The sequence below is a fragment of the Chrysemys picta genome, chromosome 5 (assembly GCF_011386835.1).
Source record: "Chrysemys picta bellii isolate R12L10 chromosome 5, ASM1138683v2, whole genome shotgun sequence".
Lineage (NCBI taxonomy): Eukaryota > Metazoa > Chordata > Testudines > Emydidae > Chrysemys > Chrysemys picta.
Window position 1 is genome coordinate 81,960,500 of NC_088795.1, and position 10,044 is coordinate 81,970,543.

The following is a 10,044-nucleotide window of genomic DNA, read 5'->3' on the forward strand; positions in this document are numbered from 1 at the left end:
TGAAGACAAGTTCTAAGATTGGGCTCAAAATAGGTGCCCTGTATGGTTCATTACTATTAAACTCCGAATATCCTAGAACTTAATTTTTTGTTTCAATTCTTAATGATCTGTTTCTAGGGGAAGCAGTGTTACCCAGTGGATAAGACACTGGACTTCGATTCAGGAGACCTGGACTTGAGCCACTGACCTGGGTGACCTTTTCTCTGCTTTAGCTTTCACATCTGTGAATGGGGATAATGATATTTACCCCCTTTGTAAAACAATTTGAGATTCACTGATGATAAATGCTAGATAAAAGCTAAGTATTATTTATTTATAATTATTATTTTACATTTTCTATAGGAACAGCATTTGGAAATACAGTGATTGGTTTAAATTCTGGCCTCACAGTGCTTGAAACCAGCCAGAACTCCACAGCCCAGGCCGTCAAAATTTAACAACACTGTACTTTTCTATAACATGAAAGGGAAAAGACAGTACCAGTGGTGATCTGATCCTGGATTTGATATTAACTCACAAGGAAGTGGAACTAGAAGTCATGGGATATTTGGGAATGTTGTACTTGAAGTGAAATTAATTAATCATTGGCAGGTGAATTAATAAAGTCTACACCTTAACTTGTGGCCACTTGTTCCTTCTGATGTATGTGAAAACTGCAAGAGTTAGGCTGAGTGCTGCAAAAACACTTACACACATGCTTAACTGTGCACGTGAATATCATATTGACTTCAATGGTACTATGCACATATGTAAAGTTAAAGCACAGGCTTAAATGTCTGCAGGATTGGGGCCTTAATCTGTAGAAACCAGAAGTCTGTAATAACTAGGTCACAAATATCCTGCTTCTGAGTTCTGATGGGATTGGAAAAAGACTCCAGTTTGCTGATACAGTTTAAGTTAACTGAATTTAGGATAGGGAGAAAGGTTAAGTAGTGGGTTGTCAGACTAAGACACTACCATTTTGTAAGACAAACATTAACATAAGGAAAATAAAAGGAGGGTAAATGGGCAAAAGTACTAGCTGCAAGAAGACTGACAGGCATTTCAAAAGGACACAATACTAAGAGCCCAAAGCATAATGAGTTCCCAAGGAAAAATATGGGTAACAAAAGTTAGCAAGGAACTGAAACAGAAAACAGAATTATACAGGAAATGAAAAAAGGTGATCTTGAAAGAAGTAAATAAATCATAGCATACAAGTGATAAAGTAACCAGGACAAACAAGCCTAGGCAATTATGTTATCTTAAAGGAGTTAAAACAAAATAAGGTTCCTCCAAATAAATCCAGAGAAAAAGATAAGTAAGGAAAGAATCAGGAGTGCTATTTAGTAAGAAAGAAGAATAAACAATAAAAATCACTAAAATAATATAGATACTACCTATTGTTACTCGGTTTTCAACAAAAAGACTAAAGGTAAAGGGGACATAATGCAAAGGACCATGGGTGAGGCTCAAGAACACAGGGTTGTTACCAAAGAGATGATGGAAGAATACCTCACAAAACTAAATAGTTATTCCATATATCAATAAGTAAATAACCAAAACTACCCTCCTACATTTGGAGAATGTTCAGATTGCATGATTAGGCACTCAAACAGCCAGGTAGTGACAAAGTTCAGACTGCATGTACAAAACTAACTCAGACCTTTGTTTTAATTTAATTTAAGTCTTTCATTTAACAATTATACCTATTTTTAAAATAATATATTATACATTTTTCTACTACCTTAGCTACATAGGTATTACTCCGTGGAATATGGATATTCCATAACAGTGATCAAAAAGGACACAGGAGTCTCAACTAGCAGTAATTGTTATCTTGATAGAATGTCTTTTGGTGCAAACATAAGAACATATACCTGCCTCTGGAGATTTCCATTACTTGCATCTGAAGAAGTGAGGTTCTTACCCACGAAAGCTTATGCTCCCAATACTTCTGTTAGTCTCAAAGGTGCCACAGGACCCTCTGTTGCTTTTAACAGATTCAGACTAACACGGCTACCCCTCTGATATAAGAACATAGCATCTCATGACCACATATGAGTTTTCAAACACTACAGTATCATACACCCTTAGATACAGGGCAGGGGGGTTGATATATTTAACATTTTCATGGTCAGAATAGTCCAATATATCTTTTTTGACTTTGATATTTTGGGCCAGACTTCAGATGCTTTGTGCCACTCTGCCAGTAGAAAGTGGCGTTGAACCGACCCCACCCCCTCCCAACTGCTGGGGTAGGGGTGTGTGACAGAGTGCCAGGAGTGAGTCAGTGAGCCTGCACTCTGATCACTTCAATGCTGATTAGGGCCCCAGGAGAAGCTGATTGGGGGTAATTATCTCATCAGGCTGGTGGCCTGGGTGGGGTAAAAACTAACCCATTCGCCCAGGGCTGATACAGGAAGGAAGGAAGGAAATAGATGCAATCTGAACTGTTACTACCTGACTCTTTGAGTGCCTAATCATACAAGCTGAACATTCTCCAAATGTACGAGGGTTGTTTTGGTTATTTACCTGGGGTTCAGCTCTGGGCCTGTCTCTACTAATAAGGAGGCTAGCTGAGCCTTGTCAGAGGCCTCAGAGTAGGGAGACCTCTGTTCCCCTACTGAGAAGGCTTAAAGCTCAGCAAATATTGTAAACAGGGGAGAGCTTGGGAGACTGTGGTGATATTGATGGAGAGAAATTTAAATAAACTTTCACTGAAGGTACACCAGGTGGTGTCTGGGAGGTTATGGGAAGGAAGAAGACGGGGGCGGAGTCGCAACCCTGTTACAGGGTGTAGATGGGAAAAGAGGATTTAGACATTTTGTGCAGTGTAAGGCAACCTTCAGCACAGAACCAGTACAGAGGAGCATAAGGGGCACCTTTGCACCACTACCCTTCAGCTGTGCCAAGTACTCTTCAAGTTGCATCTGAGGATCTGCCTCTCTGGAAGATAAAATACATTCCTTAGAAGAAATATAATAACTTAGTCAGTAGCCAAGTACTGTATGTTTTGTTTTTAATCCAGAAACACAGCCTTCTTTAGGTTCATTTTAGGGAAAGAAGCAGTGAATCAGAAAGCTAAGACACATGCACAGTGCAGGCTTCCTTTGAAGGACTTTCCTAGCCTTTTTTAAGGAAAGACAGGAAAAAGAAATTCCATAATCAGGAACCATTTGGCTGGACAACACCAGAACCTAAACACCTGAAAAGGTCTGCAGGAGGAAGATTATTCTACAAGGAATCTATTAACCCCTGAAGTCAATGTGTGTTTGTTTGTTTAAAGAATACTCTAGCACAGTCTAAAAGGCACATCAAGGAAATAATTTTTGGAAGGAAGGGTTTATTTGCATCAGACGTTTAATAAAGAGTAATAAGCTAAAAGTAAAATATGATAATGTTCACACTAATCAATAGGAAAATTTGCTTATCACAGTGTATGCATTAGAATAGACTAGGGTGTAAATGGAGATAGCTGACTGTCTCACTGGCTATTGAGATATTGTTGCTGAAGGTACTCAAGCCAGATTACATTAGACAGAGTGGGAATGTGCAATTAAATATCCTGCACAATTCAGAAAGTCACACTACATAACCCAAGAGGCCTTTTCTAGCCCTATCGTCTATGATTTTATGATCACTGGAAGTCATTTTTACATAATACAAGGAGCTAGAGATCACACAGATGGATCTTAGTCACTTTCTCAGACTCAAAAAACTAGAGCGAGATAACAACATAGCAGAAATCAGGTATCACATGCATTCCAGTGACACAGAATGTTCTTTTCTTCTCTATGAAACACTGAAAACCTTGCTAGTGATTCAACATCAAGTTAACAAAACAGTATGAAATGAAGATAAATAAATGAAAACATATTTATTAAAAAGATCTAAACTATCCTCTGATGTTTTGAAACTAAAAAGTGAAAGTGATTAATTTAATGTTCCAAGCCAAGTGGAATTAAAAAAATTAACAGTGTCACTGGTGAAAATTAAATTTGATTTAAAAAAAAGTGTCCAGTTGTAATAATCTAAACATTATCAGTGCAGAGCTAATTAATTGATTTTTAAAAACTAGGGACAACTCCTATTCCAAGTTACAAGGGTACCACTGTCAGTGGCTTTCATGGGAGTTGTCCCCATGTAACTGAGAGCAGTTTTTGGCCGATAATATTTATATTTGTCATGCTAACAGCTAAGGGAGTTAGTCACTGGTCTGATGATGCTGAAGGAGTTAAGGCACAGGAAGCCTACAGGGGGGGGCATTGTCTTTCTGTGCAGCCTCCTTGCTGTGCCATACTTGTCTTTATACTTGTTTTCTTCAAGCAAAGCCAGAAAACACAATAATGTTAACAATGGCCCTTTAATTTTTTTGCACCAATTCATAAGCACCCTTTATTTGCTGACACTGGTTAACAGGATGTGGATAGGATCACCAAGCCCTTAGATAGAGGTTAGTGACCAGGCAAATTTCTATACCATGAGAGGCGATTTTTCTTTACCTGGATTATCCATATTTGCTTTAGCCTCTGGTTGGGTTGGTTTATGTTGAGGTAGCTGAGAATGCGGGGAAGTAGGTTATGATTTGTAGGATTATTAGTAGAGAAAGGCCCACACATGAACCATGGGTAAATTATTAACATTCCAAAACTTTGGGTAAACTCAAATCCAAAATCCTATTTTGATAATGGGCTGGACTAAAGTCAGAACATTGGGGTGGTTTGGCTCCAGACCGGAACTTAGTGGCTCAGGTTTATTTCTAGTTTCAGATAATAGAAGGGCAGAGGAAAGGTGTTTGGGGAAGATACACTGGAGAACAGGAGGTTCTGTTGTGTTTCTATTTCTATATCAGACTTGCCTGACACATTTCACCAACCATTCCTAGCATACTCAGACACTGGCACCCAATGGCTCAGGAAAGCTAGCAGTGCAGGGCAGTTTGGACAGCGGAACACTTGTGTCAGACTGCATGAGTAGAGGTTATTGTGTAAGGTAAGTTTTACTATAGGATGGAAGAGGGAAGTCACTGTTTTTATGTCCTGATCTTCATTTTTAACCTGTTCTCACATTAGTCCTTAGTACATGGCAATAGGCACATGGGACCAGGTTCTCAGATATGCCTGAGCCACACTACGCACACCGGAGGAAAGGGGTTAGGAGCTGCTATTTGTCCCCTCCAATCCTCAGGGCAGCCAGGGCCAAAACCAGCCTCTGGCACAAGTTATAGCAGGCTTAGGGCTGATCTAATTTTTGCCAGCTGAAACAGGGTCATTCCACCAGCCCAGACTCATTGGAGCCCCACTCCATCTGGTCACGACCCCTTCAACTCCCAGTTATCTCCCTACTCTGGGGGAGAGAGGTTTGGGGGAGGGGTAGTTGGCATAGAGCCAGTGATGCCAGCTTACTCCACCTAAAAAATCTCCTGTGCAAGGGGAATATCCAGCTGCCCTTCCAGGGCAGCTTTCCAGCTGTTTTGCACTGCAAGATCTGGCCCATTATTTTTAAAGTCTGTGTCTTAGTTAAGATGAAGAGTTTTCAGTTAAATAAAAGATGGAAAATAAAAGTTAACAGCTGAGTGCCCTGGACGGCTGGTGAGAAGGACTCTTGTTCAAAGTTATTCTTAGACACATGATAGCTGGAATCTAAACACTTGGTAATGTCAATGTCAAAAGATTTGGCAGAGGAGAAGGCTGCTGTTCCAACTACAGTACTTTTAATAGATCACCTTACTTAGAAACAGGTCTGGCTGAACTGCATATAATTTCTTTTACTGTTGAACAGACCATTGACCCTCTCACAGAAAAGGTCCTTACAATGCTATTGTACTTCTCCAGAAACTCATCTCACAGATTAAGAACGGGTTGGAAAAACTGTGCTGCTTCTGTTTGACTTAAAAAAAAAGAATTTCAAAAAGAGTTAAATAAAACTAGTCTTACCAAGTTGTGACATCCATTTCCACTTTGCAGGGGAAGTATGTTATTCATGTCTGAAAGAGCTTTATGCTTGTCAGCCTCCATAGCTGTGTGGATCCATTTATAACTCTGGCCAGGGTTTATTCTACAACTGGGAGTGTCAATGATTCATAGATGAATTATAAAAATGTAGTACTAAGATAACAGACCTGATTCTACCTTGCCAAGCCACAACATTTACTAAAGGCCAAGTCAAACCACAGTGTTTTAGTCATCTGGCTGTAGAGGAGATATTGCGCCGCCTGCAGCGAAATGCCCAGAACTTCAGTCTTTCACAATATTTCTTCAAATTTACGAACTAGCTACATGTCTTGTAACTTCAATATCATTGCTTCTCCTATTAAAACTATGCCTCTTTTCCTCTCGGGCAATAACCAGCAGAATTTGATTTCATGGACTGTGATATTTTTGTCTAGACAGAACTCTAGCCATACTTCCCCTTTGCTTCTGCTTTCATTCAGGCAAAAATAAGTGAATCTGAAATTGCTAACTTGGTCAGATCATCAGCAAAAAACTGTTCCTTGTGTGTTCTGTTGCACCTTAAAATAACTTTTACAGGGTCATTGCATAACATTTCCTTACTCTGCAAAAAGAAGTTCATTGCACAGTCCAAATAAAATGGAAAAATTGCAATTCAAATTCTTGCTTAAAACTTTCTCTGAGCTGTGGTGCAAGTGTAGTATCAGTTTTTGTTGGGGGGGGGGGAGGGGAAAAGAGAGAGGACAAGGAATAGGATTTGTAATTTATTTACCCAAGAAATCTCTGCTCAAATGCATCATCTGCTTTTCTGTAAGGGCCCTACTTTTCTACCTAGTTTTACAGCTGGTGGGACTGAGGTCAAGTGATATGTCACTCTGTCAGATCACACAGTGAGTCAGGGGCTCTTCCCGGATTAGAACTATTCCACATGGCCTTCTGAAAAGATTTCTAAGAAATGTCAGAGCTGACTGTCTGCTGTTTAAAGCATATGTTTAAAAGTCTTAGACATCTCAGTCAAAGGTATTGTAAATATAGGAACAAAGCTGGTAAACGCTTGACAGTGAAATTTTAATAAAGGTGAAACAGACTCCAGTGCTAAAATAATTAAATGTATCAACACCAGCAATCCCATGGAATTAGGAGGTCTATTTTGGACCTATTTCAAGGCCAGGAAAGGAAGTTTTGAAGGCATCAGTTGTTACTAAAATGGTCAAGGAAGCTATTAGTTCAGTGTAGCTTTGGCAAGGCCTGAGAGCCAAATGGCTGTGAAATTTACTTAAAATCAAAGTACTCTTACCTGTTGGAATCCCTGCCTGCAAGCTTACTTTGGATCCCTCTAATACAACAGGGGGTGATGACTGAAATGGCCATTTTATTATGCACAGTACAGGAAAAAAGGCCTCATTTGCTTATTTCTCTATTAACATCAAAATACTAGAACCTCCCTGGCAGAAACTGCATATGTACACAAACCAGTTGTCTCAGACCAAACCCTCTTTATAAGTGAAGTCCAAAGTTAACACACCCCTTTATATTCTCAGCTGTTTAGAAAGGGAGAAATGTCCTAGCTGTTTAAAAAGAACCTAGCAAAAGGCCATGTATCACTCCAGTCCCACATAAGTCCTATTTAAAGAGTTTTAGTGGGATTTGGTAGTATATGGACCTACTGTTTCACTACACACAGAAGTGAATTTGACCCCAAAAGAAAAAGCTCTTGGCTTAATTCTGTCACTCATCACAAAAACTTGCCAGACTAAGACAAAGTTGTATGTGATTTTTAAGTCTTCCACATTGTGGGCCCAATCCTGAGCAAAGGGCCTCTGCTCTCATTTAACTTGTCTGTCTTTTGCCTTCTTTCATTCCACTCTTTATGCATGGAATGGCTTTCCTGAACTAATCTGTAAAGTCACTCCCATGTCCTACTTCAAATCCCTTTGCTGTGATGCCCCTTTTGCTGCTGTGTTGTATATACAGCACATTGTGTGTGTGTGTGTGTGTGTGTGTACACTGTATATGCTGCATATGTACACACAATATAGCTGCAAAGGGGGCATCAGAGCAAGAAGAGATATATCTATATAGTCAGAGAGAGAGAGAGAGAGAGAAATTTTGGAAATATCCAGTTTTACACATAGCTACCTTATCTAACAACAAAATATTATTGCTGTTACCCTCGTACTCCATCCCCTTTTCCTTACTATTCTTACACTAACTTGTTACATCATCTTAAATTGGATTATAAGCACTGGGGCACGGACTGTGTTTTACCAGGAGTTTGTGCAGTACCTAGCACAATGGTGCACAACTCTGGATGTTACGATAATACAAACGTTTAATAATAAACAGCACCTCTCAGAATCAGGTGCTTAATCTGGAAGAAGGAAAGAATGAAAATGTAAACCTATTTTGGTGTGCTGTGCTTACCTCAAAATAGAGACGGTCATGCACAAAAGAATCTTCAGGCATGTTACTGGGCCACTTGATCTATATCAGGGGTGGCCAGCCTGAGAAGGAGCCAGAATTTACCAATGTACATTTCAAAAGAGCCACAGTAATATGTCAGCAGCCCCTACATCAGCATCTCCCCTCCGCTCCCAGAGCCTCCCCCTCCCTCCCAATCAGTTGTTTCGTGATGTGCAGGAGGCTCGGGGGGGGGGGGGGGAGGAACGAGGGCATGGCAGGCTAAGGGAAGGAGGTGGGAAGGGGTAGAGTGAGGACAGGGCCTGTGGCAGACTCAGGGGTTGAGCAGTGAGCACCCCCCGGCACATTGGAAAGTTGGCGCCTATAGCTCCAGCCCCGGAGTCGGTGCCTAATACAAGAAGCCACATATTAACTTCTGAAGTGCCACATGTGGCTCCGGAGCCACAGGTTGGTCACCCCGGATCTATATTTACTGCAAACACTGTATGCTGAAGACTTTCAAAGACTGAATCCCAGGATAGCCCAGCCAGAGTTGAGGCATGAACTATTTTATATGCACTTGCTCTATCAACAGAGTCAATTCCTAGTGGAATTTTCATCCACTGAGAGCCTGACCTCTTAAATATGGAGATTGATGGGTCCCTCTCTTAGGTGGGAACCTCTCCAGTTATTTATATAACACCGCTTCATTAATGGAGAAGTGACATGAAAAGGATGCTAAATCCTGTCACGTTTCAAAACCAAAAAGGAATGTTAAAATATTAGGAATGTCCTACAATGAAGAGTTGTTGGGTATTTCAAGGAGTCGTATCTAGATCTTTGGATGCTCTGCCCACTTGTAAGCTGGTAGATCTGAATATATACGGTCCTTTTGTACTTGGCCAAATGCTCCCCTGTGCCAGGAGAAAGGACATAAAGATGAGCAGGTAGAGTCAGAAAGGCCCTGAAAGCAGTGGAAAGGGATGATCTATCCCCATGAAGTCTTTGTCTGTATGAAGGCGGTGAGCTTGTGCTGGATGTTAGGCTGGAAGTGGGGGCTGCGCCAGGAAATGCCACTCTGTGAATCTTACTCCCCTCCAAACCGAGCATAAATATTACCAGAAAAGCTTGTGGAAGATAATACTCCTCACAGCATTAAGCACTGAACCATGCCTTCCATACTCACTATTTTAGATGGGGTTACAGCACAGACACCAGAAGGGAGCCATTGGTGGCATGGCTCCTAAATGATCACAATGTTGCCAGATCACCGAAGGGATCAAGAAGTAGTATAATGAGGAGAGGCCCCAGGACTGGAGCTCGATTTCCCCATGGATCCTTCGTCTGTGTAGAATTTGCCCCTTTCTGATTTCAAAGCCTTCTCCCATGAGCCAGAGGCGTATGATTTGCCCCATCTATGGTGTTAGATTAAACTGTGAGCTATATGGTGTGGTAGGGGAGAGTCTACTTCAAATTGTATGATTATTATATATGCAGTGATCTTTTAAATTACAGAGTCAAAACCATGTCAACAGTTTTTCCATATGTAGTAATTCATTAAGCAGGACTTCTTGGAAGAGAATAACCGGAACCTACACAACTATGGCTTCCTGTAATTACCATATAACCACCATTCTATAAGACAGAAATAATCTTATATGCCCTTTGGGCCAGATTCTGACACCCTTGCTCACATTGAAATGTACTTTAC

The 10,044-nt window shown here is 40.7% G+C and overlaps 1 protein-coding gene and 1 long non-coding RNA gene across 5 annotated transcripts in view; one reads left to right on the top strand and one right to left on the bottom strand.

Annotated features, from left to right (window-relative positions):
• The window catches only part of LOC101951371 (EF-hand calcium-binding domain-containing protein 6-like), a 102,733-nt gene that overhangs the window by 19,753 nt on the left and 72,936 nt on the right, over positions 1–10,044 (bottom strand). The gene's annotated exons all lie outside the window — the stretch shown is intronic.
• The window catches only part of LOC135983701 (uncharacterized), a 23,336-nt gene continuing 18,159 nt past the window's right edge, over positions 4,868–10,044 (top strand). Inside the window, exon 1 of the long non-coding RNA XR_010601446.1 lies at positions 4,868–4,974. This is a non-coding gene — a long non-coding RNA (uncharacterized LOC135983701). The remainder of the gene's footprint in view (positions 4,975–10,044) is intronic.